The sequence below is a fragment of the Giraffa tippelskirchi genome, chromosome 1 (genome assembly GCF_054371585.1).
Source record: "Giraffa tippelskirchi isolate mGirTip1 chromosome 1, T2T-mGirTip1v1.2.pri, whole genome shotgun sequence".
Taxonomy (NCBI): Eukaryota; Metazoa; Chordata; class Mammalia; order Artiodactyla; family Giraffidae; genus Giraffa; species Giraffa tippelskirchi.
The window spans coordinates 57,746,704-57,770,175 of NC_137275.1; the positions used below are offsets into that span (position 1 = coordinate 57,746,704).

The 23,472-nt window shown below is 36.1% G+C and overlaps 1 long non-coding RNA gene across 1 annotated transcript in view; it reads left to right on the forward strand.

Moving 5' to 3' along the window:
* The window catches only part of LOC145521130 (uncharacterized), an 87,975-nt gene extending 66,883 nt beyond the window's left edge, over positions 1-21,092 (forward strand). Inside the window, exons 3-5 of the long non-coding RNA XR_014065168.1 lie at positions 19,125-19,316; positions 19,448-19,572; positions 20,690-21,092. This is a non-coding gene — a long non-coding RNA (uncharacterized LOC145521130). The remainder of the gene's footprint in view (positions 1-19,124; positions 19,317-19,447; positions 19,573-20,689) is intronic.
* Positions 21,093-23,472: the final 2,380 nt, after the last annotated feature.

The window sequence follows — 23,472 nt, forward strand, 5'->3', positions numbered from 1 at the left end:
CTGGATTGACCAGTCAATCTCAGAATGCCATGTGTTATAATAACTTCTTCATATCATAAAACTACTTCACTGTCTATGACTTCTGCTAATATTATACTATAAGGAAATTAATTATAAAACAGGTGCTGGTTGTCACCATTAGATATTTCCCAACTATGTCCCATTATCAAGAAACTTAACATAACCTGTTTGCATTACATGAAGACATACTGCATATATAGTGGCTTCTTAAAAACATCTTCACTATGTTAATTATGTGGGATTATGGATGTGTGAATTATCTTTACTTTAGTAACTGTTTTACAACATTTATGTATATCTAATCATGTTGTACATTTTAAATGTATACAATTATATTTGCCAATTATTCCTTGATAAAGTTAAAACATAAAAAAAGGATATCTCAAGATTCTTTGATACTCCTTTCATAGAATACCTGTAACCTGATTCTCTCCTTGGCTGTGGGATTGACTCAATAACTCATTTCTAACAAGTAGAATAAGGTGCAAATAACCGTGGGTGATTTTGGAGATAGAAACTCGGTTATAAAATACTTTCACAGTCTCTGATTTCTCTAGGGGCTCTGAGGAAAGTTAGGTACCCTTTTATGAATAGAGGCTCATGTGGTGAGGAATGAAAGCCTTCAGCCAACAAACCTGTAGAAGAGCCATTTTGGAATTACATCATTCAGTCACAGATTAGCCTTCTTATTAACAATGCCTCTGCTGACATGCTGACTGCATCCATATGTAAAATTCACTTGTGTAAACTACTCCTGAATTCTTAATGTACAGGAATGGTAAGAAACCCTTTTACTTGTTTTTAGCCACTCACTTTTGGGGGTAATGTCAAGAGTTGCTAAGGTATTCCCTAGCATTTCTATCCACTTTGTTTGGTCAAGCGGCCTGCAGGAACCTTAAACGTCATCAAGCATATGTCCTAGAATGCACTCATAGTGTCAAAAGCAAATGTAAGTCCCTGATGAGACTACTTCAACAGCATCTGTTGAATATCCTTTGCTTCCCAATGCCTTATGTAACTCTTTGATGAGATGCTTCTCCCCTGCCTGCCCTCACAACCCACGGAATTTACCAAAGGCCTGCTCGTTTGGTTTGAATTCACCAATATGACCTCAGTCTGAGAACTCCAAAGCACTTTATTCATAAAGCCTAATAAAGACATGTTCCCCAGGTCCTTTCTCTTTCTCTTTGCTTGCAGGCTGCCTTAACCTCCCCATGGGGTCCCAGGAGGTGCGGCAGGTATTTCTTCTAGAAACTGCTAATAATAAATTTTTCTATTTCACTTGCTTTTGAGGTCTTTTGCAGAACCATAGCTCACCATCCATATCCTTTTTTTTTTTTTTTTAATACATTTATTTATTTTAGTTGGGGTCTAATTACTTTACAATATTGTAGTAGTTTTTGCCATACATTGACATGAATCAGCCATGGGTTTACATGTGTTCCCCTTCCTGGACCCCCCACCCACCTCCCTCCCCATCCCATCCCTCTGGGTCATCCCATTGCCCCAGCATCCATATCCTTTGCTCCACTTAACAAGCGTTAATTTGACAAGTAATTTGCTATGCAGTAATAGGTGACTAATATGCATTTCATTCCATATGTATTACCCTCAGCTAGCCTCTGAGATTGAACCAGGAATGATATTAGCAAGTTTGATTATGTTCAGCCTGCTTAACATATTTTACCTCAGGTATCATGCCAGTGGAGGAATGCCTTTATGGAGTCCCCTGTGATCAACTGTAATTCCCAAGTTTCATTCTGTTTTACATATAGTAACCAGGTCAATCTATTATACAAAGTGTCACAGGTATCAACTCCTCCAGTGAACAGTTCTTAATAGTTAGCATTAATTCTAATTAATCCCCAAAGAAGTCTAAACTGCCTCAAATCCTGTCCTTTGTAAATCATAAGATTCTCATTTATTCTATTAATTTTGTATGAAATGCAGTTTTTTCCTTTCTAATCATTTATCAAATTGAAACTAAAGGTACATATATTTTGTGTCAGCCATCATCTCTCAGAACAAAATTTATTTATTACTTAAAACATTCCCTAAAGCAGCACATGATTCTACCACCAATAATCGGTTTAATATTGAATGCTTGTTGCAATATCATATAATCACAGTACATAAATCTCTTTTCTCTACTTGGGGAAAACTGGTCCTCACCTCCAGGCAATTGAAGCTGCACACATGACCTCATATCTTCTTTCATGACCTAGAGCTTATCATCTACTACAGGATGATTCCCTTCCCAGAGCAAGACAACAAGTCTATCTCCTTACTTACAAAATTTTTTGGACATTTTTCCTCTTCGCTCCATCTTTGAATTGAATTGTCAAGTCTAAATCATGTAGATTGGAACAACAGACTGGTTCCAAATAGGAAAAGGAGTACGCCAAGGCTGTATATTGTCACCCTGCTTATTTAACTTATATGCAGAGTATATGTCATGAGAAATGCTGGGCTGGATGAACCACAAGCTGGAGTCAAGATTGCCGGGAGAAATATCAATAACCTCAGATAAGCAGATGAATCACCCTTATGGCAGAAAGTGAAGAAGAACTAAAGAGCCTCTTGATGAAAGTGAAAGAGGAGAGTGAAAAAGTTGGCTTAAAGTCCAACATTCTGAAAACTAAGATCACGTCATCCTGTCCCAACACTTCATGGCAAATAGATGGGGAAACAGTGGAAAAACTGGCAGACTTTATTTTTTTGGTCTCCAAAATCACTGCAGATGGTGACTGCAGCCATGAAATTAAAGGACACTTACTCTTTGGAAGGAAAGTTATGACCAGCCTAGATAGCATATTAAAATGGAGAGACATTACTTTGCCAATGAAGGTCCATCTAGTCAAGGGTATAGTTTTTCCAGTAGTCGTGTGTGGATGTGAGATTTAGATTATAAAGAAATCTGAGCACCGAAGAATTGATGCTTTTGAACTATGGTGTTGGAGAAGACTCTTGAGAGTCCCTTAGACTGCAAGGAGATCCAACCAGTCCATCCTAAAGGAGATCAGTCCTGAGTGTTCATTGGAAGGAGTGATGTTGAAGCTGAAACTCCAATGCTTAGGCCACCTGATGCGAACAGCTGACTCATTTGAAAAGACCCTGATGTTGGGAAAGATTGAAGGCAGGGGGAGAAGGGGACAAGAGAGGATGAGATGGTTGGATGGCATCACTGACTCAATGGACATGAGTTTGAGTAGGCCCTGGGAGTTGATGTAAGATAGGGAAGCCTGGCATGCTGCAGTCCACAGGGTCGCAAAGAGTCAGACATGACTGAGTGACTGAAATGAAGTGAACTGAACTGATACATTAATCAGTTGCATTTCTATACACTATAAACAAAGTATTAGAAAGAAACATTAAGAAATTAATCCCATTTACAATTGCTTTGAAAAGAATAAAATACCAAGGGATCAATTTAATCAAGGAGGTGAAAGACTTGTACTTTGAAAACTCTTAGGTAGTTAGAATAGGAAAAAGGAGTCCAAAATGGCGGTGGCTAAAAGACAAAGAAGGTAAAAGCCCATGAAAATAGAACAAAGGAAGGTCCAAGGACCAGAGTGAGGACCTCAGATAGAACAAACAGCACTCCTGGCTGGCCCAATTTATATAGGGCAGGCCCAGGGGGGAGGAGAAAAAACATACAAAAAGAGGAGCCAAAGAGCCAGGGTTTCTCTCTCTCTCGATGTCTTTTTGGGTTGGCATGCCCTCACTCCTCGAGAATGTATTTTCCTTTATTTTCTAAATAAAACTGAGCTGTAACATGGAACTGTAACACTGATCTGTCCGAGAGCTGTGACATGGTCTGTTCGAGGGCTTTAACATCCATTGCTTCAAATTTTTGTTATGACGAGACAGAACCAAGGAAATTACACACTCCCAAGACAAAGTCTATAAGACATTGATGAAAAAATTGATGATGATGTATATAAATGAAAAGATATATTGTGTTCCTGAGTAGCAAGAATTAATGTTGTTAAAAATCAATACTATTCAAGCATTCTATAGGTTCAATATAATCCTTATCAAGATATCAATGGAATTTTCCCACAGAACTAGAGCAAACTATTAATTTGTATGCAACTACAAAAACTCCTAAACAGCCAAAGCATTCTTGAGAAAGTACAATACCATAAGTATCACGGTCTCTGATTTCAAATTATATTTCAAAGCTACAATAATCAAAAACAGTATAACACTGCCACAAAAACAAACACACAGATCAATGAAAAAGAATCAAGAGCCCAGAAATAAAACCACACTTACATGGTTAATTAATCTATGACAGAGGAGGCAAGAGTATACCATGGGAAAGACAGCATCTTCAGTAGATTTGAAGGCATCTGGAAAGACAGATAGCTATGTGTAAAAGAATGCTACTGCTGCTGCTAAGTCACTTCAGTCTTGTCCGACTCTGTGCAACCCCATAGACGGCAGCCCACCGGGTTCCACCATCCCTGGGATTCTCCAGGCAAGAACACTGGAGTGGGTTGCCATTTCCTTCTCCAATGCATGAAAGTGAAAAGTGAAAGTGAAGTCGCTCAGTCGTGTCTGACTGTTTAGCGACCCCATGGACTGCAGCCTACCAGGCTCCTCCGTCCATGGGATTTTCCAGGCAAGAGTACTGGAGTGGGGTGCCATTGCCTTATCCATGTAAAAGAATAAAATGAGGCTATTTTATATCATATTAACAAAAACAATTCAAAATGGGTTAAAGGCCTACATCTAAGAACAGAAGCCATAAAACTCCTAGAAGCAAATGGCAGCAGTATACTTTTTGACATAAGACTTAGAATTATTTTGTGGATCTATCTCCTTTGTTGTCTGTCTCCAAGGACAACAAAACAATTCTTTTTTTTTTTTTAATGGACTTCATCAAACTAAACAGCTTTTGTACATCAAAGGAAACCATCAATAAAAGATAAAGGCAATTTAGTTAATGGGAGAATATATTTGCAAATGGTAAATCTGATAAGTAGTTTTTAGCTGAAACATACAAAGAACACATACAACTCAATATCCAAAGAAAAGAAAAAAAAATAAAGAAAGAAAGGTTGGAAGGAAAGAAAAAAAGAAATACAAAAGAAAGAAACAAGTAAATAAACAACTAAAAATGAACAGATGTCCCGAGTAAGCATTTTTTTAGGGAAGACCTACAGATGGCCAACAGACACATGAAAAGATTTTCAGCATCAATAATCACAAGGAAAATATAAATAAAAAAAAGAGCTATCACTTCATACCTGTCAGCATGGCTATTTTCGAAAAGACAACAAATAAATATTGTCAAGGATGTGAAGAATAGGGACCACTTTTGCATACTTGGTGGAATGCAAATTGGCACAGACACATGGAAAACAGTGTGATGGTTTCTCACAAACTTAATGATAAACCCATATTATCCTGCAATTCTACTTATGAGTATTTATCTGAAGAAAATAAAAGTCATAATTTTAAAAGATATATGCATCTCTACATTTACTGCATTATTGTTTAATAAATCCAACATATCATTTAAAATATCCAATATGTGTTCATCTGTGGATGAATGAAAAAAGAAGATGTAGTATATATGTATGGAGAAGTGACTAGCAACCCACCCCAGTATTCTTGGCTGGAGAATTCCATGGACAGAGAAGCCTGATGGGCTATAGTCCACAGGGTAGAAAGAGTCAGACATGACTGAGCAATTAACATGCAGTATATATGTATAATGAAATACTATTCAGCTATTAAAAAAAAAAATTAAGCCTTGACATTTACAGCAAATGGATGGACCTTGAGGGTGTTATGCTAAGTGAAGTAAGTCTGACAGAGAAAGACACAGATCATATGATTTCACTTATATATTGACTCTAGAAAAACAAAACAAATGGAAAAACATAAAACAGTGACAGACATGCAGATACAGAAAATAGACAGGAGACTATTAGAGGGGAGGGAAGCAAATTGATAAGAAACAGATGAACAGGACTAAGAGGCAAAACTTTCTAGTTATAAAATAAGTAATCATAAATACATAATCTATAACACAGGGAATAATAGTAAATACTATTGCTATAAATTTGTATGGTGACAAATAATAATTAGACTTATTGTTATTTCATAATGTACAAAATACTGAGCCAATACACTGTACAATGGAAACTTACATAATATAATAAGTCAATTATACTTCAATAAATGAATTAAAGGGCTTTTCATTTGCTTCAGTGAGTAATGAATCTGCCTGCAATGAAGGAGACGCAGGAGACAAGTGTTTGTTCCCTGGGTTGGGAAGATCCTCTAGAGGAGGGCATGGCAACCCACTCCAGTATTCCTTCCTGCAGAATCCCCATGGAAAGAGCATCCTAGTGGGCTATGCTTCATAGGGTTGCAAAGAGTCAAACACAACTGAAGCAACTGAGCAAAAATAAAATAAAATATTCTATGCCTTATTTCAAGCATCTCTTATTTGGTGTAAAAATTATAATACTAATTTGTTGCATTTGTTAATTCCATTAGCATCCAAGGAACCAAAACATTTATATTTGATGTTATATTATTCTTTGGTTACCAGTGAGGACAATTTCATAAATTTATCAATGGGGGACCCCAAGTAAAAAGAGTCAGGAAATATTTTCCTTCTTTTTTTTTAAAGCACTGAAGTATAAATTTCTGTGAGATTTGGAAACTAGAATGTTAGAACTAGGAACAATGCTGAAGAGAACACTAACAATTAGTAAACAACTTTAAAGAGGTTAATGATTCTAAGTTGAAGACCAACGGAGAAAAGGATATTCTGAGTCAGTCATAAAAATCCTTCCCCACTTTCTTGCATTCACACTTTCAATTCTCAAATAAAGGAACAAAATTTCAAAGGCAAATTGGGGAGTTCTGAATTTTATATATGCAATCATGTATTTATGCACAGTAGTTCTTCAAAACCTATAATCAAGAATTCTACATAATTTGCAGAACATTAGGAAATCACTCAGCAAGAACACTTTATTAATGGTTCTATAAAATATGAAGGGGGCTTGCAAGAATTAGATTTTATTATAGTTAAACTGAATGTATGTAATCTGAAGCAAACATTGTTGGTGGTAAAAATAATTAATAACCTCTTACCCTCACAGAAAAGATACTTATCAAGAAAATTTTTATTTTAACAATAATGATAATATTTTAGTATCAAATGAAATATTTTTTCTTGAAAAATTCCTAAGGCAAATTATGCCTTGTTCTTAGTATGTATAACAACATTGCTGTTCTTCAACTGATTAGCCTACAACTATCAGATACAATTTTATATCAATATTTCCAAAGATTGCCTTGTCATGTATTAAAATACTGTGTAAATTTTATCAAGAAATGTCATGTAAACAACAAATCATTGGGATATTCTCAGGAACTCCAGTTGGTTCTCTCTCAAGAAGATGCCCAAGGCATCATCAACTTAGTAAACTTGCCATAGCTTACAAATTCCTTATTTTTAAAGGCTTCAAATACTGATTTCCTGTCACAGGCAAAATAAAGTTATCTTCAGAGAAAGCTTTGTATTCACCTTACATATTAAACAGGATTTTCTCTTTTTGGAATGTACACTCTAACTAGACTTATTTTTTTTTTTAAGGGAGCACGTATTAATTCTCTATTCCTTTCTTCAACTTAGACTTTGGCTCTTAAGGAAAAGCCTAAACTTTTCACCATCACTTATCTGGAGTGATGTGGAGTGGAATGGAAAGATTTGACTTTCTTAGACTCCGGGCTTCCCTGGTGGCTCAGATGGTTAAAAATTTGCCTGGAATGCAGGAGACCCTGATCCCTGAGTCAGGATGATCTCAAAGATTGCAAAGATTCAGACATGACTCAGTGACTAACACTTTCGCCTTCACTTTAGGCCTAAAGGGTAAAAGGCTCCTTATATCTCCATCAATGTCTTGGTTGATCTACACATGAAGAGAAGATGAGGGAGATTAGCTCTCTGTTATATATCAAGATGATTTGGTTTCCATTTCAGCCTTCATTAGTGTTACCTAAAATGAGCCTTTTTGTGTATTATATGCCTTTACCAATTCTCACCATCTAATACATAATTAACAAAAAGTTAACTCATTATTGGATACCATATGCTGTGCTGCTCTCAGTCACTCAGTCGTATCTGACTCTTTGTAACCCCATGGACTGTAGCCCACCAGTCTCTTCTGTCCATAGCGATTCTCCAGGCAAGAATACTGGAATGGTTTACCATGCCCTCCTCCAGGGGATTTTCCCAACCCAGGGATTGAACCCAGGTCTCCTGCGTTGCAGGAGGATTCTTTATCATCTGAGCCACCAGGGAAGCCCATTGGATACCATGTACATTCTAAATTTTAAAATATTTATGATTTTATTAGCTCATGGATTTTTTACATATTGTGCTTACATAATTTCAAAAACAAAGAAAACCTACTTGAAAATCAAATTATATTATTCATTTTTGTATTTAAGGGTATTGAGCAAATAATGTAGAGTTTAAGAAAGCACATGCCTTTTGAGGATCTTCACAAGTTAAAGAATTTGAATTTAACTGTATTCTTAAAAAAAGTTTACAGTTGAACCAAGCGATTTACCCACTATGAAAAGTAATTTAAAATTTTTAACTAAGAAATTCATGAAACCTTACTAGGAAATATCTAACTTTTCTACTGGAGGGATGACCAGAGATATAAGGAAGCAATTCTAGTTGGAATATCTTCCCATTTGAATTCTTTTTTTTTTTTTCAATCTGACTCTCAACACTATTTTTTTGTAAGTCCTTCAATTTTCTTTTATAGTTTAGTATTTGTTTTATACTGGAATATAGTTAATGTACAACTTTGTGTTAGTTTCAGGTGTACAGCAAAGTGACTCAGTTATATGACATATATCCATTGTTTTTTCAGATTCTTTTACCATATAGTTTATTACAAAATATTGAGTTGATGTCCACTTCTTTTTAGAAAACTGTTTAGCATGAAAATCATTCTAGTGTTATTTCCTTCCACATTTGTGAATATGCTAATTATAAGTATGGAGATTTTCTCCAGATTTTATTTTACTCAGCTTTGTCATTAAGTATAATGATGGAATCATTGACTAACGAAAATAATAATGATAATAATCTTAGATAGTTTAAGTTTAGTGTTCTATCTATGCCTTTCATATGCTAAAGTGTACCCCAAAGGACTGATAACAAATGTCAAAGGGCTATATAATCCAGTAAATTAAATAGCTAATTATTTAATTATTGCTAAAATATTACAAATTGCAGTATTACATTTACCTTGCAAAATTAAGTTTCACATTTTCTTGTTAGTTTTCTAATATGTTGATATTTATTTAAGTATACAACCATAAAAACAAATATTTACTTATTTTTGTACCACTTACTACATGTTATACCTTCCCCACCACACACAAAATTGATAATGTAGGAGGATCACAATCATATATAGATAAGGAATATTTAGGTTTTCTAAAAACTTTGCTTTTTAACAGACTTCAATCAAGATGTCTTTTGTAATGTCTGTGTTTTGCATCCAAAATGCACACTAAAATGAGATTCATTTTTCATTATATCGGTCATTTTAGAGCATAAAAATGCAGAATTAGCATCAGCATTAGTTCCACAATGTACTTTCTTCAGATTAAAAGTCAGCAATTAATGTAAACAACATGATTGAATTCATTGGCAGTGATATTTTTGGCAACTCAGTCACTGTTAAAGAGTTAGGCTAGAATAGTTTTCTTTTTATTAGCAGGCATGATGTAAGTGATGTGAGAAACAACTATGAAATTATAATCTGCATAATAGACAATTCTGAAGCAGTTCTTTTTCCTGTTTGCATGTGCTTTTGAGAATGTGAAAATAAATTTAACATCCAACCATTCTTCATATGTTTCCCTGTACTAACTACGAATACCAAATGTTCATTTGTGATAGCAATAGAACTCAAGAACAAACATAATCCAGAGATTTATGTAAGCAAAATTTATGGCATAATAAAATATTGTTTTTGTAAAGGAGCTCAACAGCCATTTGAGTAAACTTTCTGAATATTTAACAATCTGGCCAATGACATATTTTCTCAGCACTGAAAGTTTTGAGTTTTGGTAGTTAATTTGGCCATTCACTATAATTACCCTCTGAAATGTACAGGTTATGTATCTTAAAAAATTCTCTATTTTTGATTCTGTCAAAGTATAATTCTATTAATATTGAATAATTCATATAGTAGGTAAGCTGATGAAGTATCAAAAATCTTAAAAAGATATATGACGAGAACAATGAAGTGCTCTTATAGAAATTGGACCATATTTGATATTTACATATTTAATTTGTGTATTAAGGAAAATATATACAGAAATAAATGAAGAATTTTTAATGAAATCTATTATAGTTTAAATAACATGGAACAATGAATTTCAAACATGTGAACCTTTGATCATTTCAGTATCTAGTTTAACTACATCTAGGTGTAATACACTTGAAAGTGAAAGTCACTCCATCGTGTCCAACTTTTTGCGACCCCCTTGGAATTCTCCAAGCCAGAATACTGGAGTGGGTAGCCTTTCCCTTCTCCAGGGGATCTTCCCAACCCAGGGATCAAACCTAGGTCACCCACATTGCAGGAAGATTCTTCACCAGCTGAGTCACAACGGAAGCCTGTAACTTAATAATGTTAATAAAACATCACTAAAATACTTAAGGATGCAGTGGAAACAGTGGCTGACTTTCTTTTTGGGGTCTTCAAAATCACTGCAGATGGTGATTGCAGCCATGAAATTAAAAGATTCTTAATCCTTGGAAGGAAAGTTATGACCAACCTAGACAGCATATTAAAAAACAGAGACATTACTTCGTCAATAAAATTCCGCCTAGTTAAGGCTATGGTTTTTCCAGTAGTCATGTATGGATATGAGAATTGGACTATAAAGAGAGCTGAGCACAGAAGAATTGATGCTTCTGAGCTGTGGTGTTGGAAAAGACTCTTGAGAGTCCCTTGGACTGCAGGGAGATCCAACCAGTCCATCCTAAGGGAAATCGGTCATGGGTGTTCATTGGAAGGACTGATGTTAGAGCTGAAACTCCAGTATTTTGGCCACCTGATGCAAAGTGTTGACTCATTTGAAAAGACGCTGATGTTGGGAAAGATTGAAGGCAGGAGGAGAAGGGGACGACAGAGGATGAGATGGTTAGATGGCATCACCAACTCAATGCACAGGAGTTTGGGTAAACTCCGGGAGTTGGTGATGGACAGGGAAGCCTGGCGTGCTGCAGTCCATGGGGTCGCAAAGAATCGGACATGACTGAGCAACTGAACTGAACTGAAATGAACTGATGTTAACAAAAATATATTTATATTTGGAAGTCTTTTTTGGTACATATCATTTGCACTGAAAATTCATTTGAGAGTAAAACCATCAAAAATTATACAATATTTTCTGAATCCACACATTGGAAAAGAAAACATTTTCCAAAGAGTTACTTTAAATACCAGTGATAGGATGACATAAGGGAATAATTAAAAACATTATAAAATAGAATTTGATGTATAGTTTATTATGAGGATAATTTTTTCTAGAAAGATAGAAATATGGAGGCTTACATACTGTCAAAATCATGTTACCACTAATGGTCCATCCTCACTTCAGCAGAAAATGTAACGTCCACAGACATCTGGAAAGATAATGTAAATTTTGACAAAAAAATGCAATCAATAATTAAACTCTACTAAAGAATCTGATTTACCTTAATCAGAGACTACCACCAGAACCCAACTCTAAGCCACTGTATATTCTGTCATATGCAATCTCTTCTGCTCTTATGGCCTCCTCATTTCAATAAGATCTTGTAAACTTGGACATTTTATGTCACCCTACTGTGCCTGCGTGCGTGTGTGTGAGCTTGTGTTCAATTTCACCCAATGCATATTTTATCTGAAATGCAGTAAATACAGAATGTGAAAAGAATTTCAGAAGAATAGAAGGAATTACTTTATCTCTTTTTCCCAGAAGACAAACCATTTTGTGACTTTCTGATGTATAAGAACAATCAACAGGATCTGAGCTACAAAATATCTTTCATATACTTATGTTACCAATATGACAGGAAACTTATATAAATCATTTCTAGTTTAATCCTTACAATATTAAAATAAACATCATTATCTTTATTTTACACTAGAGAAATTGAGGCTAAGAAACATTAGAGATAGCTAAAAGATCACATATTGCTTATAGAGGGAAATTAGATTTAAATGTCAGTTGACCAGCTTCACAGCTGATGTATTCTTGAAAAAAGGAACTGGTTCATGTTCCTTTGATGTCTTCTGTCCTTAAGTTGTTTCATGAGGTCTTCTGTCCTTAAGTTCACCATCTCATAAAGATTTGTATTTATAGTTTGCATAATTTTTAGATTATGCCAAAGATCTTATGAATTAAATTCCTATAAATCAGTGAACATATACTGTTAAGGCACGTGTTTAACCAAATAAAACAAGAATGAGCAAAATAACATGTTTCCAAAAACTGTAACAGTGTATACATTCACTGAAATATGGTAATTTAAAGTATAAATTGCTATTAAATAGTGCTTTTAACGAAATAAATGCCACAAACATGGGGTTTTCTAGATAAACCATTACAAATAGCAATGCTATTGTCGTCACTCTTCAGATTGGAGGATTTTTTGTTGTGGTTACCTTAAGTTGAAAATGATGATGGGTTTTCTCTTACTGTGTTAGAATAGAAATAGAGATTAAAATATTATAATAATTATATATATGCTATTATAGCACACAAATGCAATTCCTTTCATACTGTGTGTTTAATACATTTGTACTTAACCTAATTACTATAGTCTTTAGATATTTCATCTATACAGAGGTAAAATAAGGTAAAGGAGGAACATAGTAGAATATAAAAATGAAAAATATTGTTTTAAATATGTTTCTTTACATTTTTATAATTTAACTGTGAATTTTCTCTAAGACATGGAAGATTATTTTGTGGAAATTTACAAGCTAATTCTTAAGTTTATATGCAGAGGTCAAAGAACCAGAAAAAACAACACAATATTAAGGAGGAGTAAAGTGAGTGGACTGACACTATTCAATGTCAAGACTTACTAGAAGTACAGTAAGCAAGACAGTGTGGTATAGGAAAAAATACACAAATAAATCAGTGGAACAGAACTGATAATCCAGAAGTAGACTCACATAGATATAGTCAACTGACAGTTGCCAAAGAAGAAAAGGTAATACAATGGAACAAAGAAAATCTTTTCAACAAATGGTGTTAGAAAAACTGAATATCCACATGCAAAATAATAACAATAAAGAAGCTAGCTATCAACATTTTAGGAACCAATGAACTAAAATGGACCGGAATGGGCAAATTTAATTCAGATAACCATTCTATTTACTACTGTGGGCAAGAATCCCCTAGGAGAAATGGAGTAGCCCTTCAGTCAACAAAAGAGTCCAAAATGCATTCAGTACTTGGGCAATCTCAAACATGACAGAATGATCTCGGTTCATTTCCAAGGCAAACCATTCAATATCAAGTAATCCAAGCCTATGCCCCAACTACTAATGCAGAAGAAGTCGAACCATTCTATGAAGAATTACAAGACCTTCTGGGACAATAACCAAACAAGATTTCTTTTTCATTATAGGGGACTGAAATGCAAAAGTAGGAAGTCAAGAAATACCTGTAGTAACAGGCCAGTTTGGCCTTGGTGTACAAAATGAATCAGGGCAAAGGCTAACAGAGCTTTGCCAAGAGAAGGCACTGATCATAGCATACACCTGCTTCCAACAACACAACAGATGACTCCACACATGAACATCACCATATGGTCATACTGAAGTCAGATTAATTATACTCTTTGCAGCCAAAGATAGAGAAGCTCTATACAGTCAACAGAAAAAGACCAAGAGCTGACTGTGGCTCAGCTCACGAACTCTTTATTGACGGATTCAGACTTAAATTTAAGAAAGTAGGGAAACCACTATGCCATTCAGATATGATTTAAATCAGATCCCTCATACAGTGGAAGTGACAAATAGATGTAAGGGACTAGATCTGATAGACAGACTGCCTGTAAAACTATGGACAGTGGTTCGTGACATTGTACAGGATGTGGTTACCAAACCCATCCCCAGAAAAAGAAATGCGAGAAGGCAAAATGGTTGTCTGAAGAGGCCTTACAAATAACTGAGAAAAGAAGAGAAGTGAAAGGCAAAGAAGAAAAAGAAAGATACACCCATCTGAATGCTAGTTCCAAAGAATAGCAAGGAGAGATAAGAAAGCCTTTCTAATGATCAGTACAAAGAAATACAGGAAAACAATAGAATGGGAAAGACTAGAGATCTCTTCAAGAAAATTAGAGATACCAAGGGAAAATTTCATGCAAAGATGGGCACAATATAAGACAGAAATGGTATGGGCCTAACAGAAGTAGAAGATATCAAGTAGAGGTGGCAAGAGTACACAGAAGAACCATACAAAAAATAACTTCATGACCCAGATAACCATGATGGTGTGATCAATCAGCTAGAGCCAGATATCCTGGCATGTGAGAAGTCCTTAGGAAGCATCATACGAACAAAGCGAGTGGAGATAATGGAATTTCAGCTGAGCTATTTCAAATCCTAAAAGATGAGTGTTGCACTCAATATGCCAGCAAATTTGGAAAACTCAGCAGTGGCCACAGGACTGGAAAACATCAGTTTTCTTCTCAATCCCAAAGAAAGGCAATGCTAAAAAATGTTCAAACTACCACACAAATGTGCTCATCTCACCCGCTAGCAAGCTTAGTTCAGTCACTCAGTGGTGTCTGACTCTGCAACCCCACGGACTGCAGCACACCAGGCTTCCCTGCCCATCACCAATTCCCAGAGCTTACTCAAACTAAGATTTACTCAAACCAAAACTTACTCAAAACAAAAATTTTGAACAAAGTAAATGTTCAAAGTCATGTTTGAACAAAGTAATGTTGCTCAAAATTCCCTAAGCTAGGCTTCAACTGTACATGAACTGAAAATTTCCAGATGTTCAAGCTTGGTTTAGAAAAGGCAGAGGGACCAGAGATCAAATTACCAACATCTGTTGGATCATAAAAAATGAAGAGAACTCCAGAAAAAAAAAATCTACTTCTGCTTCATTGACTACACTAAAGCTTTTGACTCTGGATCAAAACCAACTGTGGAAAATCATTAAAGAGATGGGGATCCCAGACCACCTTACCTGCCTCCTGAAAACCTGTATGCAGCTCAAGAAGCAACAGTTAGAACTGGAAATGGAACAACAGACTGGTTCAAAATTGGGAAAGGAGAATGTCAAGGCTGAAAATTGTTACCCTGTTTATTTAACTAATATGCAGATGATATCATGCAAAATATTGGGTGGATGAAGCACAAGCTGGAATCAAGATTGCTGGGAGAAATATCAATAACCTCAGATATGCAGATGAAACACCCTTATGGCAGAAAGTGAAGAGGAACTAAAGAGCCTCTTGATGAAGGTGAAAGAGGAGAGTGAAAAAGTTGGCTTAAAGCTCAATGTTCAGAAAACTAAGATCATGGCATCTGGTCCCATCACTTCATGGCAAATAGATGGGGAAACAAATCACTGAAGATGGTGACTGCAGCCAAGAAATTAAAAGATGCTTACTCCTTGGAATAAAAGTTATGACCAACCTAGACAGCATATTAAAAAGCAGAGACATTACTTTACCAACAAAGGTCCATATAGTCAAAGCTGTGATTTTTTCAGTAGTCATGTATTAATGTGAGAGTTGGACCAAAAAGAAGGGTGAGCATCAAAGAATTGATGCTTTTGAAGTATAGTGTCTGAGAAGACTCTAGAGAGTCCCTTGGACAGCAAGGACATCAAACCAGTCAATCCTATAGGAAATCAATCCTGAATATTCATTGGAAGAACTGAGGTTGAAGCTGAAACTTTAATACTTTGGCTACCTGATGGGAAGAGCTAACTCCTTAGAAAAGACCCTGATGCTGCAAAAGACTAAAGGGAGGAGGGGAAGGGGACAACAGAGGATGAGATGGTTGGATGGCATCACCAACTCCACGGACATGAGTTTGAGCAAGCTCTGGGAGATGATGAAGAGCAGGGAAGCCTGGCATGCTGCAGTTCATGGGGTCACAAAGAGTTGAATATGACTGAGCAACTGAACAACAACAAGACACAGACCTCACACCATTCACAAAAATTACCTCCAACTGTATTATGGACCTAAATATAAAACTGTATTTTATACATACTTGGTAAAATTATATGCACAAGATATATCTGGTAATGAGCAGTATCTAAATTATACAAAAAACTTTTTTAACAATATTTTTACAATCTGCCTTTTCTAAACCACTTGAACTTTTGGAAGTTCTTGGTTCACATACTGCTGCTGCTTAGCTTGAAGGATTTTGAGCATTACTTTGCTAGTATGTGAAATGAGTGCAACTGCATGATAGTTTGAACATTTTTTGGCATTGCCCTTCTTTGGGACTGAAATGAAACTGACCTTTTCTAGTCCTGTGGCCACTGCTGAGTTTTCTAAATTTGCTACCATATTGAGTGCATCACTTTAGCAGCAGCATCTTTTAGGTTTGTGAATAGCTCAGCTGGAGTTTCATCATCTTCAGTAGCTTTGTGTGTTATAATGCTTCCTAAGGTCCACTTGACCTCACACTCCAGGATGTCTGGCTCTAGGTGAGTGACCGCACCATCATAGTTATCCGGGTCACCAAGATCTTTTTTGTATAGTTCTTCTGTGTATTCTTGCCATCTCTTCTTAATCTATCTGCTTCTGTTAGGTCTTTACCATTTTTGTCTTTTACTGTTCCTATCCTTGAATGAAGTTTTACCTTGATATCTCAAATTTTTTCCAGCAACTATGCTCCTTTGTTTTACCCAAAGGAACACACAATGTTTATAGAAGCTTTATTCATAATTATATGGTATACACAGTTTGTGTACCATATAATTAGTACTATAAATATAGCAGCTTTATTCATAATTCATATAGTACACACAATGTTTATAGCAGCTTTATGCATAATTGCCAAAACTTGGAAGCAACCAAGATGTCCTTCAGTAGGTGAATACATAAGCAAACTGTGTTATATCCAAACAATGGACTATTATTCAGCGATAAAAATTAATGAGCTATAACATGATGGGTAGACCTGAGGGAACCATAAAAACATATTAAAAAGTGAAAGAAATCAATCTGAAAATCTAAATTCTGTGTGATCCCATTTACATGACATTCTAGATAAAGCAAAACTACAGAGACAAAAGATCAGTGGCTTCCAGGCTTAGAGGTGGAGTGATGAATAGACAAAGTATGGATTTTCAGGGTAGTGAGTGAAACCAATTTGTATGCTGCTACAAACTTGAATACATATTGTTATACATTTGACAAAAACAATAGAAGGTACCATGGGGGAAGGCAGAAGTCCAAGGTAAACTGTGGACTTTACCAAGGGGGAAACCCAATGTGAATTCTGGACTTCGGAGGCTAATGGCGTTTCAGTGCAGGACCACTGCTTGAAATAAGTGTACCATGCTAGCAGAGGATGTTGTTGCTGAGGGGAGCTGTGGTGGAGATTGGGGAGAGAAAGTATATGGGAAATTTCTATACCTACAAAAAAAAATTTGGTATGACTTCTACTGAGCATAAAGCATAACAAAAATTAGCACATAGGGTATATCATGAGTTCCTGACATCCCATTTATATGCTAAGATGATTAAGAAACTTTTAAAAAGAGATGCTGCAACAGTTGGACACAAATTCTGCTTTTCAACACTGGGGATGTGTAACACTGAAACATGTTACCACCCTCCTTGATCTCACACTGGATGTACTATTAATATACTTTTCATAGAACTATCTGCAATTGGGAAAGTAGCTTACTCCTAAACAGATACACTTGCTCCTGTTCATAGAGTCCACAGCTCATGACATGTTGATTAAAGCAACAAATAAGCTAACTTTATCTTTAATAGATTTTCAGTGTTCTCAAGTGCAATAATAATAGAAAAGAGGCTTAAGCAACTTAGTCTTTTATTTTATGAAGCGAACAAAGTTAAATGTAAATGGAATGTCTTATAAAGTGTTAAGCTTCTATTTTGAGATAGTTAGACTTGATCCATTTGAAGATGAGACAAATAAACTCTTTTTCCATAGCAGTGGGACTATGCTTATGGAATAATATGATAACCTCTTCCTAGAGTCACGTGATGCACAGTTGTCACAACTGGAAGCGTTAGTCGCTCAGTCATGTCCGACTCTTTGTGACCACGTGGACTATAGCTCACCAGGCACCTATGTTCATGGGATTTTCCTAGGCAAGAATACTGGAATAGGTAGCCATTTCCTTCTCCAGTAGATCTTCCCATCCCAGGGATTGAACCCAGGTCTTGTGCATTGCAGGCAAATTCTTTACTATCTGAGCCAGAAGGGAAGCACGAGAACGAGTATAAATAAGTTATTTAATACCTAAAACTGCTGCTTTGAATAATATCAACACATGTCTAGAGGAAAAGGAATTCCTTACGTTGCTTACTTTTCTATAGTGGGAGTTTTTTATTTTTATTATTTTTTAAAATAATAAATATATTATGACGTGATAGCTCATTCTAACTTCACTGAAACAGTTTTCTAGAAAGAAAGAGGAAAACAAATGTTACAATAGAGGGATTTACAGCTGGCAAAGAGAACATTGCATCATTCTATTTATCCAGTAACTTCTAGTTCCTGTTGTAGCCCAAGCAACAGGCTATATTCTCTAACATATTTTTTAATGTGATCTTGACCAAGTACAAGCAATATATATTGCTGAAGCAATATATATATATATATATATATATATATTTCAGAAGTAGCCAAAAATTACACTGTCTATAATTTTCACAATGCCTCAGTTTCCAGTAAGTGAACGTATTATACCATTTTTAAGAAGGGAAATTATGGTTCAGAAGATTTAAGGAAAGTGAAAAAGTCAGAGTGAAAAAGAAATGTTGAAAATGATGCTGTGCTTTTCCATTTTTTTCCCTTCAGCTTAGATTCAGCCTGAATCAAGGCAGAAGCACTTCAAAGGCTTTTCATAAGTGATGTCAAGTAATTTCAACTGAATTGAAGCCACCAGGTTCAGGAGAGATATTGAAGGTGTCAGGACCCTAAGGACACTAGAAACTTCACTAGTTTCAAATTAATTTAAAGTATATTAACATCAAACACTGGAAAATACAGGTTAGTGATGGCATTAGATGAAGACTTTGGGGTACAATTCTCGGCTTTCCTTTTGAGTTGTCAGTTGTCATGGAAAAGCTATGTATAGCCTATACAAATGCATTTTTGTTTGTTGTTTGTTTCACTTCCAGAGATCCAGATTCTCTTTTTCTTAGAAATTAAATTCTGGAATGACTGGTTTTGGTTTATTTACCCTGCTTAAGATATATTTGCTTCTATGAGAAATTATCTACAAATTGATGCATCAGCATAGAAGGTAAAGATAAACATCTTTGTGCTGCAACATGGATTCTAGTTAATGTAGAACAAAATGAGTCAAATCTTATTACAGCATTATTAATAGAATTATCTTTTTTTTTTTATAACTGTTTACTCTTATGCAATACAAAAAATGGAATTGTAGGTTTGTTTCTTCACTCCTCAATCTGAAAATTAGGATAGAAGTGACTTTAGACATTGTTTTAAGCAAAATTCTTGGTGCCCGAAATCTGGAACATCTGATCCATATCACACATAAAATGGTATAACTGGATAGTGTTTGCATTAGGATTTTTGTGGGTTTTTTTTGATAGAAGAAAGATTTAAGTGAGACTTCAAAATGCTTGTTGTCACTTTACCTTTCCTATAACTTCACACTTATTGGAGCGGCATTCTCCAAACTTATTTAAACAGATATTTGGAAGTGTTTCCTTGACTGATAGTCATGTATTTTATAAAATTTAATAACTGAAACAATATTGAATCCATGATTGTGCTTCCAGAATTTTGGATAAACTTTAGAATTTTAGTTCTCATATATCCTATATAGTTAAACAAGGATTTGAAGGTTTCTACTTGAAGGTCATGTGAGTGACTGGGAAAAACTTTTAAACTTCCTCTCTTGCATTGCCAAATAATTGAAATTTCTTGTGTCTAGCTAATTCACAACCCACAAGCTGTTATTGTAAGAAGGAAGTATTATTGCTTTTTATTGAATTTTTATCCAACAGGATCAGGAATCATTGGTAGTAAATTTATCCAAAAAATGTTACCACAGGCAAAGAATCACGAAAAATAATACACATACATTGCTCATTTACAGCTGGGAGGGAAGCAATTTTCTCAACACTAAGTTTAAAATCCTCTAGATACCAATTAAAATATGCTTCCCATTCATTTTGTCTATCTCATATTTTCTCTAGTCATGCATGAAGATAGACAAATTTGGGGATTTTGAGAGCTCCCTATTTTAGCCAACAGAAATTTAAATCACCCTAGGTTAAATGGAACCATTTAGATAAGTAATTACAGAATAGGGGTGTAATTACAGGTGTTAAATATAAAGTTGGCACAAGCTCCTAAGGGTTCATTTTTCTTTAAATTTTTCCTGTAAGAACTTCCCATTATTCTGAGAAGTCACGAAAAGAAGAAAGAAAACCTGAAACTCACATCTCTTACCAAGCCATGAAGACAGAAAACCTGAAACATGAATCACAAGATGGAAAAACCTTGACTCTGCATGCTGAGCTTAAAAATAAAATCTAAAGTAAATCCCCAAATAAAGACCTAGACCTCAAGCAAATGGGAGGTTCGGATCCAGGAGCACTCACCTGGAGCTCCCATGCAACTGAAGAGAAGGCTGGACTCAGTGGGTCTGCATAGGTACCATACTTAGGGTCTGAACAGCTGCTGGACTGCTGAGGGAGCACTGATCTGGATCATGTCAACCATGCCAGCTATGTTCACCAAAACTTCAGAAACAGAGACCTGATTGAAATAAAGAAACATTTAAAGGGCTACCCAGGTGGCTAAGCCAGTAAAGAATCTGCCTGCAATGCAGGGGACTTGGGTTTGATCCCTAGGTTGGGAAGATATTCTAGAGAAGGGAATGGCTACTCACTCCAATATTCTTGCCTGAGGAATTCCATGAACAGAGGAGCCTCCTGGGCTACATTCTATAGGCTTGCAAAGAGTTGGACACGACTGAGTGACTAACTCTACACTACTATCTGAGGGTTTTTTAGGACTACAGCCCCAGGGACACAGATTAAGAAATGTCTAAATTGTGTTCCACCAGACTACAGTATGGAGGAAGCCATAAAAGCAAAAGCTGCTAGGTCATAGTATTACATAAATTATCTCTCAAGAATTATAATTGGAGCTGGCAAGAAGTGAGGGTTTGTGTTAAGCAAGGATTGGTTAGAGTCTGAAATGGTTGCATACTTGAGATCATAAGATTGCAGGTTGCAGATATTGTCCTGAATGTGGCTTGTGGTGACCTTGGGTTTGGTTCAGTTTAGAGAAAGTTCAAGTCCTTAATAGTGAAGGAAGGTTTCTGATACCAGATCCTCAGTGGCTGCCCAGTTCCAGTTTTGTATGCCTGAATGTTAAACTTTTTTTTTTTATCTTTTATAGTCAAAAAAGGGAGAGGAAGAGTTGAATGATGTGATTAAGGATCTTGAAATGGAAGGATTATCCTGGATTATCTAAGCAGGCTAGTAATAAATGCAATTAAGTGTATCTTTTAAAAAGAAGCCGGAGAGAGATTTAACATACACACAGGAACAGGTAATATGAAGACAAAATATAGAGATTTGACCAGTTGGGCCTTGAAGACTGGACTGATGTGACCACAAGCCAAGAAATGCTGGTAGCCATCAGAAAATGAAAAAAGCAAAGAATGGATTAACCCCTAGAGCATCCAGAGGGAATGTGACCTTGCTAACATCTTGATTTTGACCTAGTGATACTGATTTTGGACTTCTGATCTCCAGAATGATGAGAAAACAAATTTCTGTATTTCAAGCCACCAAGTAGTAATTAGTTACAGCAGCTATCAGAACTTACATAGAAGAACATAGGGTTGTATGGGGTGGCACAGCATGGGAAAAAAAATGCTATAGACCTTATAAACCAGCTTTTATTTTGGGGGCTCCCAGATTTTGATTTTTATTGACCCTTACAATTACAATAACAACAGAAAGTCAGGGCTTACCAACTTTCCATTTTGCCAAACAATAAAACTTTCAAAATTACTCTCATAATTTCTATCCTTTTATGAGATAACTTTCTTGACTTATTTTTCCTGTTAGAGACAACTTCCCTAGCCTGTTTTAGCCCTGAAAGGGGGATATATGAAGTCTTCTAGGAAGGCTGATCTTGCGAGGCATACACAATAGTCCTGGGGAGATCCTTCTCTTGCTCCCACATGCTATTAATCAATCATCATCAAATCCAACCAGTTCTACTTTCAAAATATGACCAGATCCTAAGCATGTCACCTCACCTCCATTGTTTTCACCTTGTTCCAAGACATCTTGTTAGTTTGTCTCCAGGATTCCTGCAGTTGGCCCTGACCTGCCTGACTTACCTGTCTCTCCCCCTTCAGTCTGTTCTCAACACATCACTTGGAGAGATGCCTACTAAAAGCCAAATCATGTGACTCCTTCACTCAAAACCCTCCAGTGGCACCCACTGCACTCATGATACCATCCCAAGCCCTTACCATTATCTACCAGGTTAACAAAATCCATTTCCACTATCTCTTATCACAGTCTCCCTCTCTCTGCCCTAGACACATTGCCTCCTTTTTCTCTCTCTCTCTCACACACACACACACACACACACACACACACACACACGAGTACATTCCACCATAGGGCCTTTATACTTGTTGCTTATTGTCCAGATACCCTCATGGCCATGTCTTCACTTATCTTTGTGCTCATCTTATAATCTCAGAGAGGCCTCCTTTGTTTTGTGAATCACCTTGTGAACCCAAAACACTCAGTAAGGATTTGACCTCAACCCTATTACAATCAGACATTCATGCCAGTTGTTGGTATTCTGACTTCTACTTGGAATCCTGAGAGAGTCCCATGCCAGCACTTCTTCAACTTTAATGTGAGTATGAACCAGAAAGATGGCTGGTCAGTGCTTCTCACACTGCAACATGCAAAAATCCATTTGCACATTCTGATTTAGCAGGTTTGAGTCAGAGCCTGAGATTCTGCATCTCTAAGGTAAGTCCAGGAGATGCTGATGCTGTTGTCCCTCAGCCCGTACTTTAAGAGTAGTTTCATCCTGACTTAGGTGACGAAACTACACACATTATCCCAGACACACAGGCTGAAGGCTAGACCCCACTTCTTTCTACTCCTCTTCCCTACCTGTTTAT